At 38.8% G+C, this 20,257-nt stretch overlaps 1 protein-coding gene across 7 annotated transcripts in view; it reads right to left on the bottom strand.

Annotated features, from left to right (window-relative positions):
• The window catches only part of NAALADL2 (N-acetylated alpha-linked acidic dipeptidase like 2), a 520,054-nt gene that overhangs the window by 443,805 nt on the left and 55,992 nt on the right, over nucleotides 1-20,257 (bottom strand). The window contains exon 1 of one of the 7 annotated variants that reach the window (XM_075506900.1): nucleotides 1,202-1,246. The exons of the other annotated variants lie outside the window; for them this stretch is intronic. The gene's annotated coding sequence lies outside the window, so the exon portion shown is untranslated. Of the gene's footprint in view, nucleotides 1-1,201; nucleotides 1,247-20,257 lie in introns of those variants that run through there. 7 annotated transcript variants of the gene reach the window in all.

Genomic DNA, 20,257 nt, shown 5'->3' with positions numbered 1-20,257 from the left:
AAAAATCAGTGAAAAAAGTTTTTAAATGTGCTCAAGAATGTAGAAGCACAAATTCCAGATTAAATTTGCCAAGAATGATATATCCGAATTCTCCTGAAGTCCTTCTTGCAGCTCCTCTGATAGGAACTAAAGCATCCTAACAGTTCTAAAAGAGCTCAGGATCTGCTTTGACATCTCTACTAGGTGCACTGACCTCTCTACTAGGTGCATTGACCTCTCTACTGAGCAGCCTCACAAGTCATCCTCAAATTAATGAAAGGTTACATATTTTTGCTAGTTGGCAAGTGTGCTTAAACACAAGTAAACGCAAGGCCTGCAGTTGTTTGGGGTACATCCACCTTGCGGACAAGTTTTCCACCCGCACATCATACACGTTTTCCTTTAGCTTCAAGTTGAGAGGCAACAACAGAGGGTTTTTTTCAGGGGGGAAAAAAAAAAAAAACAAACAATAAATCACTGTACATCTTACGTAGGAAAGAGAAGAAACTTGATTCTCCTTTATACAGCTCTGAAGAGGCTTTTGAGAATTATATGAGCTTTTCAAAGAAGGATGTTTTCTTAAATACTACCTGTTCTCCACTATTGGTAACTTGGTTCTAAGTCCAAATGGGACTGATCAGTTCAACAAGGATCACTACAATTTACAGACAAGTGAAAGAGATTATTCTCAAAACTAACAAGGAAGACACACACACACACACAAAAAAAAAAACCCCTCTACACAACTGCTATAAAGGCAAATTGTACTGCCTGCAGCTTTTACTTTGAAGGTCAAATATTCTCTGAGTCATCAAAGAAATTGCTCTTCAAAAGGTGAGAATAACAGTTCCTGTATACAGAAATGTTCTGCCCAGCTATTTTGTGCAGAGAGGACCAATGATAGCCTTTTTCATTCCTAGCTGGGAACTGCAGGCCAAATGTCACGCTAAGATAATAACGGGCTGATTTCAGAATATTGAGAAGCAGCTTGAAAGTGAAAAACAACTTCCACAAAATGAAGAAATGGCAGCATTTCCGTACAACTGCAGCCCGAGATGATTTAGGGGAGCAATCAAATTAGTTTCAGCATCTTTGTTCCTCTAATTTATCAATCTGCAATTACTGTCATTGTCGTAATAATTTGTATCAGTTGTAATTTACCCAATTAAGAAAGAGGCAGATGCTAAAACCCAAATTACATAATTACAAGTAAGAACATTACTGATATTGTGTGTGTTCCAGTTAGCCATGGCCCTTAGAGTGGACAGCTTCAGTTCATCTCCATGGAGGCAGAATTCCACATCCTTCTAATTTTTTTCCCCTGTAAACAATAATCAACATGTAAAAAAGCTCTCAACTACAGGAACTGCTCCATTGTGTCAATGATAATAACGCTGAGTCACAGTATACAATTGATTTTCTTGAGCAGTTAAAAAAAAGTCAAATTCAATAGAAAAAAAAAAAAATTAGGACTGTACTGACCTGTGCATTTCCGCTAACAATACAGTTTTCCCAGAGCAGTTTTCCTGACTGAATGTGGAACTTACAGTTTTTGCATCCCCTCTGAGCCGTTGGCTCTCAGGAATGGCTGCTGACACAGGGCATCCCTACGCTCAGGTGCAGGTTTTTGGCAGGAACACATTAAGCAGCTTAAAAGTCTACTCCTCAACATTTTTCTTCCAAATCAACACTGCTACCTTCTAGTTACCTAAGAACTCACACCTCTTAGTTGATTAACATCCTCCATTTTGCATCTACACATACGGCTTTATTTAGCACAAATAAATGAATGCGTACCTGAGATCTCCTTGATATTACACCACTGCTGACTTCAATAGTACAAAATCTTGGTCATCTTTTCACCTTCTAACCCTTGTTATGAAAAGCAGCAAAGGTCAAAGACTGTTTTGCCTCTCAATCTCGCCCCGATTATTCAGCACACAGAAAAATTCTGGAGCCACTCACTCTTGTTTACAACTTACAGTTCTCTAAAAATATTAGACGTTCTTTTCCTTTCTCCACCCACAATCAAGAGGGAGTCACTGCAATTTACCTCATTCATCCCGTATTTCCACAGTGAATGACTCATTTGTGAACATAATTTTTCACCCAACCAGATCATGCAGAAGAGGAATGTTGTTCTCTCAGTGCTGCTGTTAGAGACTGAAAATGGACTGAAGGACTTGTCTGTGGCCACAGGATTACAGTATGTTGTGGCTTCCATCATTCTTGGCTGGTCTTTCTAAACATCTTGTTTAAAATATCACATCCCCCCCAAAATTAAGTTTAGAAATAACTCCATTCTGCAAAACTGAAATGTAGATTTTTGAAAATTCAGAAGCTCAGAGGCATTTGTAACTCACTGGGTTGTGGGGGTTATTTTGTTTAATCCTTTGTAAATACATGGATACTTCCATACCTTAATACTCCCTTTTCACAGTGTAGGGCAAAGGTCATCACAGATTTTGGTTTGGCATATTTTCATTACATATCCATTTTATTCCATAAGTAAAGTAGTTAAAGAAACTTGCAGGAAGACACCACTGACTTTATTTACTTTCTTATTTATTCTGCAGCAACCAGACACATGTCTGTTTGTACTGTTCCTGAGAGCTGCTACTGCTAAAAGGTAATCTAATTGAGCCAGAGCCTTCAACACATCAAGCAGATGGCTATAAATAATGCAAAGATGCTGAACTTAGCGGAGCTATCACAAAAAACATTCACACCAGTAAGTCCAACTCGTTAGAACATCTTTAGGCCAAGTCATGCTATACACAACTTTACAACTAACTCAAGAATTCAAGACGATTCACCAATGTACCAAATTCTTCTTTGTTCATCTGTAAAGCAAATAGTGCGCACACTTGTAAATCCCCTTTAAGTTCTGTTTCTACTTACGCTGCTTTCAAAAACTTGTGCTGAATACATAAACTGGTAACTATTGGGCACTCAGGAAAAAAAACAAACCAGCTGAACCCGTGCATTTATTACACTACAGATTATCACATGGATGTTCAGAGAATGATAATTTTTTAATTTTTTTTTTTTTTTTTTTTTTTTAAGGGCAGCAAGCCCAGAAGAGTATGATATGGGAAAGGGTTTGTTTACTTCACTGCTAACTTCCCAGTCTGCTGCCTCCCTCAGCTGCATTGCTCAGCTTGAATTCTTGTGTCCAAATTCTGGTTTTAGGGGAAAAAAAGCTGAAGAAAAAGGATGGAAATTGGGACTTTTATGTTTCTGCTTTAGCTAATGAGAAAGCATGGAGGTTTATATTCCCATTTCCTTTACGAGTCTCTTCTATTCGTGTGTGTGTGTGTGTGTCTCTGTAGCACACTCTTAAGAGCGGCAAACACTCCTAGAAAATTTAGCTAGCATGTCAGAGTAACTTCTGCAATTTATCTTTAAATAGATTTCAACAGCAATCTCTTCATTTGAATAAAAGCTTGCTTAGCTATTTTGCAGACAGCACAAAGAATCAAGCATTCGTCTCAACTTGCAAAAGACTTGATAAGCACAAAAGGATAGTTCATCCCTAAAAATGAAACACTTTAAGAGTCATTTAAAACCATTTCACCACTTTTTAAAATGTATGTTTTCATAATCTGCTGCTTGTATAGAAAGCCCACCTGTAAAAGAAAGTGGAAATTCATGCCATAAACATCAAGTCTTCCAGGTTTCCACTAACTACGGAACAAAAATAGCCTTAAGTAGTTAACCACTACTTATCCCCAGTTGCTGGCTTATATTTTAAAGAAAGTCTGGGATTCATACTTTCAGTAAGCTCAAGCACTAGTCATCTTGAAGAAAAACTTCAAGTATTCAACTTTAAGCGGGCTCCATCTCTAACCTCTTCCCTCCAGCAGAAGCAAACAGTTGGAAGTGTACCTCAGGGAGAAGGATATTAGTCTGCTTCTCGGTTTCAAGCAAGCCTGGAAAAAACATGAGATTTAAGAGAGCTGGGAAAGCATTGACAGGAAAGATTAGCAGCAATGGCAACACTGGGAAAAATAACACAGAAGATAGAGACAGTTGATGCAAGTCTGTCTTTTTTTTTTTACAAAGTAAGAGAAGCTTCTCATCAGCTTCCAATGTTAGGATTTGGGATAGATAAAAAATATTTTTATTTCAAATACTTTTATTTCTCAGCTTTATTTTTGTCTTTCCATTCCTATAATTATATAGCTGTTTGACACATCATATATTGTCCTACTTGGCTTTTCCTCCGTCTCAAAAATAAATATGTCACTTTCGCCTTTTTTGGGAAATTACCAACAGTATGTTGCCATTTGGGAACAGTACTAGCATTATTTTACTATTTGGGAAACAACCCATTGAAATAATCAGCCCACTTCCCTTTCAAGTGATGTAAAACACAGCTCCACTGTAACTAAATTCTGAACCCAAAGGAAGCATCAGCATGCTTGCTTTGTACAGTCACTACAAAACATCCCAAAGTGCCACTCCAAGCAAGGTAAGGTGACAAATTTGACTACTGTTAACTGAGAAGCATTTACATTTATTTAAACATAAATGTATTATATATGTAAAAGAATCCAAGGTGGCGTGGGTTGAGTAGGGACATGGAATCAGATTAAAAAAGAGAAAAATTAAATAACAGATGTCTGTCTCCAGAATGCCCATCACCTTTAGCAGTAGTGGAAACAATCTGCATATTAATTAAGCCATAACTGAAGTTAAGCCTCTTAATTTTGTAGGAATGGAGAATAGGCTGTCATTGATGGCTTCCCCAGTAACTGTTTTGTAGCTGCTTTCCCTGCCACTAACTATTTACCTACGCTGCTGTAAGTCACATTGCAACTAAACAAAAACCTGCTTAAGGGGAAGAATGGCAAGTGCTTTGCTTTCAAGGAAAAAGAAAAGCCTTGGAACAAAACTTTCTATACTTCACTTTGCCTCTCAGTTTTCTTCTTCTGGAATGAAGTAATAAATGTAGATAATTTTAAACAAAGAACATTCATTCAACAATCATCTACAAAACATTTTTTCAACTATTTCTAGTGGGTTTTATTTATTTGTTTTTACACAATCTGTCTAGCACTGACTTTTTTTTGTTTGAAGGTCTCCTTTTCTCTAAGAAGAACATGCCTCCATTAAAGAATCAGGAAATCAGTATTTTCTAATGCATGAAAACAAACATTTTCTAATGCATGACTCTTTCAAACGCATAAAAACAAACAGATGTGTACACTAGAAAGCCATTTCTTAAACTATAACACAACCAAAAATCCTGCCTTAATGAATGCACACAATATGAAATGGAGAGCCACTATAGTCACAGAATCACATAATCATATAGGTTGGAAAAGACCTTTAAGATCATCGAGTCCAACCATAAACCTACACTGCCAAAACCACCACTACACCATGTCCCTAAGCACCTCATCCAAATGTCCTTTAAATACCTCCAGGGATGGCGACTCAACCACTTCCCTGGGCAGCCTGTTCCAATGCTTGATAACTCTCTCGGTGAAGAAAAATTTCCTAATATCCAGTCTAAACCTCCCCTGGTGCAACTTGAGGCCATTTCCTCTTGTCCTATCACTTGTTACCTGGGAGAAGAGACCGACTCCCACCTCTCTACAACCTCCTTTCAGGTAGTTGTAGAGAGCAATAAGGTCTCCCCTCAGCCTCCTTTTCTCCAGGCTAAACAGTCCCAGCTCCCTCAGCCGCGCCTCATAAGACTTCTGCTCCAGACCCTTCACCAGCTCCGTTGCCCTTCTCTGCACACGCTCCAGTACCTCAATATCACTCTTGTAGTGGGGGGCCCAACACTGAACACAGCATTCGAGGTGCGGCCTCACCAGTGCCGAGTACAGGGGCACAATCACTTCCCTAGTCCTGCTGGCCACGCTATTTTTGATACAAGCCAGGATGCCATTGGCTTTCTTGGCCGCCTGGGCACACTGCTGGCTCATATTCAGGCGGCTGTCAACCAACACCCCCAGGTCCTTCTCTGCCAGGCAGCTTTCCAGCCACTCTTCCCCAAGCCTGTAGCGTTGCATGGGGTTGCTGTGGCCCAAGTGCAGGACCTTGCACTTGGCCTTGTTAAACCTCATACAATTCACCCCAGCCCATCGATCCAGCCTGTCCAGGTCCCTCTGCAGAGCCTGCCTACCCTCCAGTAGATCAACACTCCCACCCAACTTGGTGTCACCTGCAAACTTACTGAGAGTACACTCGATCCCTTCGTCCAGATCATTGATAAAGATGTTAAACAGAACTGGCCCCAACACCGAGCCCTGGGGAACACCGCTTGTGACCGGCCGCCAACTGGAGTAAACTCCATTCACCACCACTCTTTGGGCCCGGCCATCCAGCCAGTTCTTTACCCAGCGAAGAGTACACCCGTGCAAGCCATGAGCAGCCAGTTTCTCCAGGAGAATGCTGTGGGAGACCGTGTCAAAGGCTTTACTGAAGTCTAGATAGACAACATCCACAGCCTTTCCCTCATCCACTAGGCGGGTCACCTTGTCATAGAAGGAGTCATACATGACTCTTCTCGAACTTTTTCCCTGAGATTTAACGGAAGTGCACCACAAGTGGTTTTGTCACAGCTTTCACACATTATCAAGTTCTGGTAGTCATATGAATTCTGCTAATACTTAGCTATGAATTTACAACATAAAATTATTTCAGTATGAATCATACCTTAGCACTCTGTGTAAACATCCCTGATGTTTCACATTTGCATCCTGTACTTACGACTCTTAAGCTACCACGCATACGGTTTTACACAGGATCAGAGAGAGATTTAGAGAGATGTGGGCTACATCTATCTACACTACCTTACACTGGTATTATTTAATACCATAACTATTTAAGAAAAAAACATAAACATCAAGTTTTAGCTAGAAAGGAATATGCCTCTATTAGAGTACCTAGAGAGGATTACAACCCTCACCACCAATCCCCTTGAGGTTGTTCATGTATCTACAACTAGTGACACACAAACTGCTATTAAGTAACATGCAAGAAAAATAGGAATCTGGAACAGCCTCTCCAGGACCTGTACATGGCCAAGCACGGCACTGCAGCCCCTTGCATTACCCCACGTACGGGAGGAAGCTGCGCTGGGGACTGACACTTCCTCCCAAAAACTCGGCAGACGTAGCACAGAGCAGTGAGCTGCTGTCGCTACCCCTGTACAAGTCTTACCCTCAAGAGTAGCAACTAGGTCAACTATGTTTGGGAATTCCCAACCTAGAGCAGGCTTTCTAACTGCGTGCCCTGTCTGCAAAATACTGAGAAATGTACACAGATGGGACACAGAATAAATGAGACTTCAGGTAAACCTTTGTAAAAATAACAGATCTGCAGACCGGCTGGCATCGCCGTTCAATGCACTTCCTAAATATTTGAAAGAATACTGCTTCTATTAAAATACAAACCTGGTAAGGAGGGTTCCATGTAGCCAGTGGGAAAGGCTACATCTCCTCTGGCCACATCAAAGAGCAGTTCCAGCTTCTCCCACTTGGGTCACACATCTGCCTGCCAGATGCTGAGCAAGCAGTCCGACACCGTGTCTCTTCACCCTCTGCCTGGAGCCGGTCTCCTGAATGCAGCAGTACTGGCTTGGTTTTAACTACAGGTAAGTCCTCAGGCAGCAGCTCCTCTAGGTGACCAGTTGCCCCCCCAAAGCAAAGCTTGGTTTTCCACCACAGATTTTGCTTGGTTTTCCTAGGGAGCCAAAGTAAACCTGGCTGCATTTCAGCTGTTTCTTTCCTTGTGTACAAATAGCATCAAAAATGCTCTAAGTTAATGATTATCTATAGTAACAAAAACAGTTACAGCTTCAGCAGCACAGGCAGGAAAAAAAAAAGAGGGTGTTTATACTATACATTACATACTATGTAAAGAGAGGTTCCTAAGAAAGATGTTTATAAATAATGATGTGCATGGTTCAAGTAGGCCATAATGTTTGACCTACCAACAGTCTTCACATATTTAGAATGTAAAACCTGTATGTATTGGCTTGCAGTCCTGCTGACCTCAATGGCTACGCTCTGACCGTCCCTTGGGCTATATTTCCTTTCAATGCTAGTCCTGTCCCATATTGCCCAACCAAGAACATCTGGATTTTACAACCCTGGGCAAGAAGCAGAGTAAAGTCAAGCAGCCATTGACCTGCTTACAGGCTAGAAGCCCAACAATACTGTGATGTTGAAGTTTCCAAGAAATTCTCACAAATTGAAGTAACTTCAATATATGCAAAAAACATGGAACTACCGTAACGCAAAAATTAACAGTTGTTTCAATGGCCACACAGAAAATAGTAGTCATTAAATAAGAAGGCATTACCCAAAGTCCTCATCATCCCTGAGAACAGGTGGCAGCATGTAACAGTCTCGGTGATCTGATTCAGCTCGGTTATTTTTTTATTCCCCTTGAGGCTTCTCAGCAGCAGTTCAACAGTGTTTAAGAGAGAGGGGACACACAATTTCCAGAACACTACACTCTGAATCTGTCCTGAAATGAATAACTGCATGGAAGTTTAGAAAATGAAAAATATCAAGCCAGCCTCATAGATCCATAATTGAATGCCCCATGATGGCACAAGTTGGGCAAGCCGGTCATAAATTTTTACACCTTAAGCTTTCAAGTGGCAGAATGGAGACTTGGGAGATATTTCTGGTTCTAGCTATCTATCACGCAGTTAAAATTTGCATTAGTTAGCATGTCTAACGCCAGACAAGATTCAGCCCAGCGAGACAGTAAATTGATGCTACTCTAAAACTTTGAAGCAAGCACCAGAATCAACATTGTATCATGCACAGTACCAAACACTTCCCTTGCTAAATCCTGAGCTTTCAGCACTCCTCCTACCACCTACCACAATAAGCATCTAATGAGCTGTCAGAGCACACAGAGCAGCACTCCCGGTGTGCAAAATAAAAGATTTCATTAATCTACAACTGGAGATTTATGAAAATCAATGTCATAGTGTCACTGCAAAATGTCATCTTCATTTCTACTTTCCCTATTCCTGTATCCTCGGATACCACATTCAATTATTGACAGGTTTTTTTCATTTCCCCATTGCCCAGCCTTTCAGGAGAGGCACACTGGACTCCACAGTACTTTCCTTTCTGCAAGCCAGGAGTTTTCCTTTGTCATGAAACTCCTTACACTACCAACGAGAAAGCATCTACTTCTTCTGATGATATTAATGACCAGGGCAACCGTATTTCAATATTGATTTTGCTGACAACCCTAAATAATGTTGTCTTATTAATAACACACTCATAAGATAAGGCTAAACGCACCTTCTTTAGGCTAACAGTTAAAATGATTATTACGAACTATGGATCTGCAGCCCAATGACACTTTATTTAACCCAACAGGTTATTATATAAACAGCTGTGTCTAGAGAAAGAAAAAAATAAATTTACTCCACCTAATTATTTAAAAAAAAAAACCAAACCTTCTGCCGTGTTGTTTTTGGGTATTTTTATATATATATAAATTCGCTTACGCACATACAAACCAAGGAGCATAAGCACATTTACATAAGAAAGTCTGAAATTGAGTTATTTTATAACAGAAAATTAGCATTAGAAAATAACATGACAGGTCCCTGGTGGCTTTTGGCACCCTGATGTCACCAGCCGATGGCTTGTAATGGCTTGCAAAATCTAAGTTAAACAAATTATTTCATAATTACCTGAGGTATGAACTGTTTTGATCCGCTCCCCCACCACACGCCTCCCGGATGGATCACATTTTGCACAAGCACAGATGACGATGCTCACCAAGAGCACTTCCTTATCTGCTTTACAATTTTCACAGTCAACCTCATCCAAAATCCTATGGACCACCTGTGCCCTGCCACAGAAGATGCTTAATGCCATATTCTCTTATGGTTAAGTGTTCTACTAATCAGGCACTTAGAGTTATATACAGGTTGATTGCAGGTCATTAACTAACATGAACTGCATTCAAACTAACAGGAGATAAGTTATTGAACTCCAGTAAGATCAGTATTACAGGCAGAACAGATCTGTCCTTCTATAAGGACAGATGCCACAGTTTTGGCCCTTTACACTATAAAATCTTCTAGATATTGTCACCTCTTAGGCACCTATCTTTATGTATAATAGTACGTAAGAGAGCCAAAACCAGTACCAGAAATCATCCAGAGTTTTATTAAATAATGCAATTTTACAAATGGCCTCTTATTAAATCTCTGCAACACATTCCTCAATGATTTTTTCCCCTTTCACTCTGAAGCAGACTCAATTATTACATCAAAGAGACAGCTAATGTGAAAATTAATATAGAAAAACTAATTTAAACAGAAAACTGGCAAAAAAAAGTTGTAGGTGGTAATGGCTTACATCCCATTTGTTTCCTCTGAAAGGAGATGGGGAGACCTCAAATAAAAATAAAGAGTATATACATTGAGTGGTTTATGGCAGTAGTAATCAACCGTCTGGTATAATACCCTGCTGATAATCAGGAATGTTAGAAGCTCATTCAAACATGAGCTGCACTAAAAGAAAAAGCTTTGCCATGTAAGGCTATAAACAGTGGTTTTATTCCCACTGGAGTCAGCAGCACAATTTCAATGAGCACGCTGCAGCCCGGCTCGCAGCACAACACCCAGACTGTTAGATAAGGAGCTCCAGAGAGCAGGAAGAATCAAGTACACCTGCACCATTCATCTCGCTGTGTATTTGCATCCTAATGGTTTTAACAATTGACTTTTTTGTTGTTGTTATTTTTATTTTTGAAAGACAGCATAGCAGTGGATTGACATTCACAATTGTTCAAAAATAAGACAACTGCAATAGCTTTATAAATGCTAAAAAAAAAAATTATGGGAGACAAAATTTATATAGTATGTCAAACCTTTTATAGAAACCACAGTGAGGGGTCAGCAGAGCATAGTGCCTGTCATTCCCACTGCAATTACGATCACTGCCAGAGTCCAATCAGCTTAAACACTCCAGGGTGTTAGTGAGAATCTTTTCTTTTGACACTCGACTTATGTCATTTATTGACCAACGCTGAACAAGTCAGAAACTTTAATGAAAAACTTCAGAAATTAGTATTACAGGCTCTGAAGTAAGAGAAAGGAAGAGGCAGAGGCAAACTGCACACTCTGTAAAGGCATCCTGCATTCTGAAAAGTACATAAATGTTTTATGATGCTTAAGTGTCAACTTTGCATCAACAATAAACTAAATACAGAGCCAGGAGTAACCTTTGTATACCGTGATGCACATAATAGTGGCAAACTGCTGTGAAGAGATTGTGCTTTTTTCTTTTTATGTATATAAAAATATATATGTATCAGTAGTATATTTATCAATATGCATGTGTTACATAAATATATACATATAAATATGCATATGTATGTGATAAGCTTTTTTTGGACACAGTCTTGGGGTTTCTTCCTCTTTTGTTTTTTAAATTGTTCTCTGGTCATTAAGACATGCAAAATCATTTATCTCTCCACAGCCCTTCAAATCTCAGAAGTTCTGAAAATACTAGGTCCTTGAATAGAAAATAAATAGCAATATTTTATTACGTTAGACAGAAAGCCAATCATAAACAGTTACTGAATCTGATGGATCAATTGTACAAATGTTTTGGTTCAGGCTAGTCATTAATCAGAAGAATACACCTATTGTCGCTTTCATAGGATTCTAATAGAGATGAAAATAAAAAAGGCTGTGTAAGGTCCTTGATTAATTACCGTTTTCACTGACTGTTGCTCCAACATAAATTCTATCTGATGCCTTTCAACACAGCCCTTCATCAGCATGATAGCTCTTTCATTCTCCTATCTTTTATACAGTTCCTCAGTAAAATGAGCATTATGCCTTTAATTTAAACAGTTCTCCTCCAAAGAACTGCACAGCAGCAGAGTGATGCACAGTGGCTTTAATACGATCACCACAACACAACTAAAACTCCCTTGATGGTGTAAATAGACTTAACCAAACACTACTGTCAAGGTAAACTGTTTTTATTTGGAAGCAATGCTACACTGAACGCTGAGTAGTATCCTGTGAGTAGTGGCTGAGTAGTATCCTGTTTGTCTGAAATATTCTATTCAAATCAAAGATTCATAGATTTTCTTGTGGGTTTGTTTTGGGTTTTTTTGTTCTTTTTTAATTATTATTAAAGTAGCCTAAACTTTAGAATCTCAGGAACAGGTAAAGTCAATCTTTTCCTTATTGTTTCAAGGAATACACAGCAGTTTTCGTAAGGAAACTAGTCATATCAGACAACACTTGTGTATCTTAAGGATATTTAGAGATATTTCTATCATATTGATGGCTTTTGTACAAATTACTTTGATATAGGTCAGGTATTTTAATTCCCTTTGACACAAGACAATTAAAAATGTTTACCTCATTCTATAGCAAGTTCCTCATCATTCAACAGCAGAATAGAGCACATTTTGTACATACCCATACATTGGCAGCACTCAACCAGGTAAGATCTAAGCTCTGAGAGTTGGTGTGAATTTTACATTACCAGAAATCTTTTTTATTTTTTTCACTTGCTTTATTTCAGCCACTTGACTTCAGCAAGTAATACCAATTACTTGATAATGAGTAATGAGGTGCTCAAACTACACTCCATAACCATTTTTCTGGGTCTGTTTCTAGAACGTGACACAACTCACTCTTCCTGTTAGAGCTTGAGCCGACAGGAGAGCAACTTCTGTGGGAAGGGTGGTCATGGTGATGGTCGCAGTTTTGATACTGAAAAGCAGCACAAGTATTCGCAAATACAATTGCCCTTCAGTTTAAAGAGAAACGCTGTATTAGTAACACCTCTAACAGAAGACCAGACAGCCCAAGCAGCACAGCGATAGCCCTAACTAGGTTAAACAAGACTTTACTTAAGCAAGACAAGGACTGGATTGCCATACATTAGGTAAAGCAGAGCAACAGATTCTGGCATGGATGTCCATTGGGCATAGAAGAACAGATACTGGCTATAGATCCTGGGGTGGTTCTTGTTCAGGTAGCGATTCAAATTCTAACCTCACACTTCTGTACCGATTCAGTATTTCGCCTCAGCCTCCAAACCATGATGAATCAACAAGCAGAATAGTCTACTTTTTAACATATGGGCAAATCTGATTTCAAGGAATTGAAGGAATGACCCAGATTAGTTAGGAGGTTCTGTCTCAAAACCAAAAGTAATGTGTATCATCCCAACACCATGCAGAAAATCACTGGTCTCACTTCCTTATTTCTAAACAAACCTACACAGGCAATACATATTTACAGGTTGTGGTTTCTTTTTTTTTTTTTTTTTTTTTTTTTTTTTTTTTTTTTCCTTTGGTCCAATGCCCAAACCGTTACCCTTGCATTCTGCAGATACAGAGAGACAAAGGTCCACGAAATTAACACAAGCTACTAGGGTCAAGAGAGAACCATGATTTAGCAAAATAGAGAGGATTTTAGGAAGTCAAGAGAAAAACCTTCCAATCTTCCAACTTTTAACATTAACTTTCACAGTAGTTTGCTCAGTCCTTAGACAATTACTGCTTCTCCTAAGTTTACCAGCCTGCTACATATCAGAAATTCTATTTTTAATATCCAATTATAGATGATGTGAAAAGGAAGTATATAAAACTGTATGGAACTGGGTATTACACAACCCTTCACAAACACCACTCAAGGTATACTGAACATTAAGCAGTAGAATAGTTTCACTGACAACCACAAGGATTATTGTGCTCAAAATTAAGCACTGCTTAAGAGCTTTTCTCATTGAAGCTAAATGCAAGTTAATAACACAACCAATAAGCATCCACAGCCTCCTGGTTCTCTCCTGATACGAGACTTTATTCAACAAAATTAAATAAAATTGCTGCAATTTCACAGAAGTTTCACATGCTTAAAACCGGATTAATGTCACTGGGGAAAAAATTCACAAAGCAAATATTCCACACAGACCTATGACTCAGTAATGTTTAGTATAACACCACTTTAGAAGCTTGTTCCTCTAACTTGAAGCGTACCACTGCACAAACAAATAACTTCTTGAATAAAACACCCTTTTAAGCAGATCCACAAATCCTTTACTGTAGTCGGTAAAAGGGGCAGACGTAGCTCAGAAGTCTGCCTGAAGCTGACAGCTTTTGATATCAGTCACTCGTTAACGCATACTCCGTTTTATCAGACTTTTTCTTTTTTTAATGTAAAAACATACAGCAGTTTTTCACCTTATTCCTGGGTAAACAGGTCATTGTTCCTAAATGGTTTGCAAAAGTAATTCTGGATGCAACCGTAAGCATCAAGAATACTTTATTTAGGCAAAGAGTTGAACTGCCTGATAGGAGATAAGCTTGATGAAACAACCAACACAGATATAGCAATGTGATTTTGGTCAGTGGCATAAGTTCAAGGAAACTGTCAAGCAAATTAATCAACCCAATGTATTTATTGTAAAGTGAGAGCCATGCTGCATTCTTGTTTCCACACAGCTGCACTTATATTCTTTCATTTATTTCTGGAAGCAAGTTGCAGGCTAAAATTCCAGCTTAGGAAGAGGCCAAGACACTTCAATTGACACCGATGGGAGGACCATGAAGCCTGTCTTTGGGGACTCTGCCCTGAAGACCACAGCCAGCATTTATGCCAGCTGTGCAAGCACCTGTACACAAGCCAAAGAAATCACTTGCAGAGCTCAGATAACCTGATCGCTACACACAAAACATTCCTCGACTCCTCTTTTCAGACTACCAGGAACATGTAATCTCAGCGGCAATGTTGAATTTGGTGACAAAAATTCATTGCCTTGTGATTTCAATCATGCTGCTAGTAAATCCACAGACAAGTATTAATTTCATGGTCTATTGACCAAGGCCCTGATTATCTAAACTTAGCTGTTTTCTATTTTCAAACATGGAACAATTCAGTTTGTTCCATTCTGCAGGAGAGACGCATACTTCTCCTCCAGTCAAAGCCGAAGTGGAACATTGCCATCCGTGAGGATCCTTCAGAGGTCCCTTCTCAGCAGAGGAAACCTCTCTGCTCAGCTCTCCTCCACATTTTCTCATGAGTGACGAATACAGAACTGTATTACTGGTAACCATCGAGCTTCTAGGGACAGCCACATAAGTGCATTATATTCAGGGGGAAAAAAAGCAGCTGCAAAAACACTGACCTGTTACAGGAAGGGCAAAATTATTTGTTCTCATAATACAACTAATCTCCATCCTACTCCCAGCACCCTGAAGTAATGCAGAGCACATTTGTTTCCTCCCTATAGGAATGACAGATGTATAATGTGGTAAGAACTGTTTTCTACTGTTGTAGCTGCATTTTCTTTCTTACCTCACACAACACTTTGTCTGGAAGAGATGGATAAATATTTGACATGGCATCATTCCCAATGCTCCCCACAATATAAAAGTTTTTAAAAATTTAAATGGTTTCTTTTCCTGTGTAATAACTAATGACAAAGGTTTTTTTCTTGTGTTTGTATTCACTGTAATTACAAAACAAATTACATAATTTCACACACATATAAAAAACCTCTGACATTATTTTACTGGTTCTGCCAGCTAGGATTTGAATAAGAACAGGATCACAGCTAATGAAGTCAGCACTAAAACCCTCATATAATCTCTCTGAATACCCAAGAACTTCCATATAGAGTAAAAATAAATCATTTTTATGATTGCTTCCTGACACAGTTAGGAGGAGTATAAAAGAAGATATGAACTAAAAAAAAAAAAGTGAGAATTATGAAAATATGTCAAACGTATGATGTGACAATAGGATGTGAACAAGCCAGTAAGAGATTAATGCAGCATAAAAACATACCTTTGGGTTTATTAGTGGCAAAGTTTGTACAGTGTACTTAGAGATAGTTAGGAAACTAAGAGGTGCTGAAATAAAGATTTAAAATCTGCTGTGACTGCAGTCTGTCACAGGCTGAACTTAAGACCAAAGATTTCTAGCTTTTTTTTTTCTTTGTCAGTCCATTAGTAACATACCAAAGAATAAAAATGTCTAAGTGAAAAAAACATTTTTTTAAGCAAATAATTCTATTGTGGTTCAGTATAATGCATTTCCATGCTTTCAATCTGTAGAAGGAAATAAGCAGACTCAGTTAAACAGTGCGTTTCATCTTGCTATGGGAACATTTAGGAGGACACCCCCCCCCAAGATCCTACAGGTGCCTACTGCATACCCCGGGTGACAGCTATTACCAGAAGTCTCAGCAACACACAACAGCTGACAAAACACTATTCCTCCAAATGCTTGGCAACTGTTTGACCATTAACTACTTCACTGATCTTACCATAATATTCACAAATAAATGCAAATATTCTTACAATTTATCACTGGCCATAGGCTGTTCAACCTTCACTGATTTGCATGAGAATTTGGTTCCAATACTAACAAATATCTCATTTTAAAGATTAAACTCTTTGTACCGTAAGGACAACAAGAGGTAGTACTATACGTGCTATCTCTAAACTTTTGACAAGTCATGTCACTTTTTTTTTTCACTGATTCTGTTCTTCCTCATTTGAAAGCAGACATGTGCAATGAAGTTCTTTCTGATCAGCAAAATCTGTTACAAAAAAACCAAACAAAACAAAACAAAACAAAACCCAAAACCACATCCCTTGCTCCTCCCAACTCCCTTTCATTTAGAAAAGGGACAATTTAGACCTCAGCTGGCTGCATAACTTCCAGAGACCTCCAAGAAGCATATTGTGGTTTTGAACCACATATCTAAAAGCAAGAGTAAAACTTGGACTGCCAAGCATATCACTAACTCAGACTTGCTATCATTTGACCACATTGATGTCAATGAAACTATTCTATGATCTCACAGTCCTAACTTCTAAAATGATAATTTGTTATTATAGGAAAAAAACCCTCTTCTGACATGGAAGGAGAAGGCTGCATAATTGAGTGTCAAAAATCCCCTCAGAGTTCTGGAAGGCAGACAAGTGCTTTAACTCCCAACATTTGGGTTAAGAACAATGACCCAATTCATCAGAGCAGTGACTGTGACCCAGCACATGCTGTGAGGGGAAGCAGAGCACTGGCATGTGCTCTAGCAATCCTGCCAGCCAGAGCAGGAGTCTCGGGTCAGACCCTGGAAGACACTTCTGGGCTGCACACTGAGCAGCAGCATGCACGCCTGGCTGCCACCTAACCTGGCTCTCATCTACAGCTCTGGAGCATCAGGAAAAGCTTGGACCTTGTGAACATGGTGAGGATGAGACACCTATGGGACAGTGAAAGAATATTCTGTCACCTTGCAAGCAGTTTAACTTAGGTTCTGCAATAGACCACACAATGCTCAATTCTACTGCCAGGGGACCTAAGAAAAGCAAAGCTACAGGTTTCTCCAGTCCGAACTTGCCTGTCCTCCTTCCCCACCCACGCACATACAACTCATGTCATCACTGTGCAGGGCCTTGGCTCAATAGGGAATGGAGTGTTACAATTCCCGTAGCCCGACTAGATTGCCAAGGTATAAGGGACAACAACTGCTATCCTATTCCACTCCAAATTATATTAGAACTAGTTATAAAATAAGTAGTTAATATTACATGTTCATGCTTCTTTTGCATACTATCATTGTTCTTGCTAGTCATCTGAGGACAAAATTAGGAATTTTTTTCCTGAAATGGTTTTAGGCTTTACCCTGGAATTAACTGTCTCTATAAAAAAAGGAAGCATTAAAAAAAAAAAAACATTTAACAGCTGGATACAACATCTGCTTTTCCCAGGTCATTAGTACTTAAGAACAGTTAATTTATGAGACTACAAGGTTACAGACAGACTGTCAATTAAAAGAATCACACTTCTTTCTCATTTAAACCTTGTCTGCAGAGTGTTCCAGTTAAATAAATTGTCCTTTTTTCCTTTTTTTTAAATGCAAGTTATGCCAAAGGGAAAGAACCATCAACTCTTCAATGTTCCAGTAATTTTTTCACAATAATGGGTCATTTTTCTTAGGACTCCATTTCATGGAGTCATGTAACTTTATATAGTGCTTTCACATCTCAGATCCATGCTTGCAAAGTTTAAAATAGGAACTTGGAAGGTTAAAAAAAGTAAATAAGAGAAGCACAGTAAAGAAAATTGTATCTCACGTAATATACACATAACCTCCTTCTTAAATACCAGAACTTAAGGCAATCTAAGGATTTCTTTGGGATATGGTACCTAATTTCTGAGTATGTATGCGAGGCAGGCAGTACTTAAGTTACCTGCACTGGTTTTCTTGATTTGACCACCAAGACCCTTATCACATAGTGACACCCAGCCTCCACGACCAGGGCTTAACACCTTTGTAGTCTTTTTGTTTTCTGTTTCATCCCTAATGTGTAGTGGCTGAGAGAAGTACATGTACATGAAAGTAAGAAGATTATTAAAAAAAAAGAAAAACAAAACAAAGAACAGAAACACAAACTATCTGGCAATTCAGGAACGTGTTTAGGAGTGCAAACTAATTTTAACTCATTAACAGACTTCCAATAGCCAGCCTCTTTTTTAGGATGAAAAATACAATCATACTTCATGAGTCTGTATAAGAAGGTGATACAATTCTTGCTTTCAAAAACAGAAATAAACATTACTTCATAAAGAATAAGAAACCAAGCCTGAAAAGGGCAATTTAAGAATATAAGCAAGGAAATAATTATTTTGAAACAGTCCAATTATACACTCAATAGGAAAGCACTGTTTCCAATTTATAATGAAGCACTTTTTAAACATCTCTGTTGTCAAGCTCAGAATATTATACTACTGTTGAAATTCATTCCCTGCCAAAAGTAAGAATTCAAGTCTTTTCATTTCATGGTTTGAAAACAGAGTTTAAAAGCATTTTTTTCTCTGTTTTCTTTTTTTCTTTTTCCCTAATCCCAGTTCTAATTACACTGATGTAGGGGCTGTACCTTGTACAGGTATGCCAGTATTTCCATTATCAGGGCTTGTTAAGAAAATATTCTTTCAAGAAGGATATTGGCATATGAGTATCTCAGCATGAACAAAAACAGATTTTACAAAATCTGGCATCAAAAGTTACTTCTGCAGAAAGCAAAGGAGATCAAAACCTAACTCGCACACCCACACTCATCATACAAACAGACACTTTTAACATCAAAGAAAAAAAAAGGGCACCAAGCATGTAGTGGATAATTGACTACAAATTATTACTAGTATAGTGATATAGAGTAGACAGGAATCCAGATATGGCCCTCTCTGTTCACTCTCCATCTTCATGACTCGTGTCCCAAACTAAATGGCTGTAGGTGGAGTGAGCTTCTTCCCGCTCAGATTTCAGTGCGGAACTAGGACCTACTAGTTCTGAGTTATGGCTATAACTTAGACTTTTTGCTACCATTACCCAAAACAAAGCTTTCACTGTATCAGACAATAACAGCACATTATTATTACACCAGTACTGCCAGAGCAGCACAGCCCTCCGACAGCACACACATGTAGTTGTAACAACTCTCACATCAATATAATATTGTTCATGTAAGAAGCTATACTCATAAATAAATCCATTCTGGGGGCTGCAGGAATACATACTGGAATGAGAAACAAAACATAACCCGCCAAACATGGGGCATCTAGATTACACCCCCAGGCTGCAACAAAACTTATCCATAACTTCAGCCAAGAAGTTTTGTTTCCATTTTTCTAACCTCTGGCAGGCTTCGAAGAATCAGGCTTAGCTTCAGTGTCAGTCCTTCTCCTGAACCAGCTGCAATTTATCATATTATAATCCCATCTTCAATTGCTCAATCCATCCTTTTCAGTGTACATTTCCTTGTGTTAAGCCAGTTATTGGCCTGTGGCTCCCCATTCTTTCAGACTCTCTCAAGGCTTGCTCTTTTAATATTCAGTATGTGCTTTTTTCCACACATAGCACATTAAATAAATTGGTTCCATCACTCCTAACATTTTAAAAATGCAAACAGATACATGTGGCCTAAGATGCATATTATAACCCCACATATTATACTGTAATTCTGCCAAGTTCCATTTTGCAATCACGAAAGTGGAGGGGGAAAAAGTGTTAAATCAGATGTAAAAAAATTGTATATTCTCCTATAGCGAGAGATTTCATGCCAAGATTTAACATAGGATGCACAAACTTTTATAGTTAAGTTACACAGCTCTCAAAATAACTTTTTTCCTGATGGAGATACTGAAACACCTTAGCTGCAATAGCATACACTGACTGTCTTGAAATGCTCATAGCTGGTTTGTGCGAACCACAGCTAACAATAGTACCATACACAG

This window comes from Mycteria americana, chromosome 7 (assembly GCF_035582795.1).
Source record: "Mycteria americana isolate JAX WOST 10 ecotype Jacksonville Zoo and Gardens chromosome 7, USCA_MyAme_1.0, whole genome shotgun sequence".
Classification (NCBI taxonomy): Eukaryota; Metazoa; Chordata; class Aves; order Ciconiiformes; family Ciconiidae; genus Mycteria; species Mycteria americana.
Note: the sequence above shows the minus strand (reverse complement) of the source record. Positions and strands in the feature narration are given on the sequence as shown.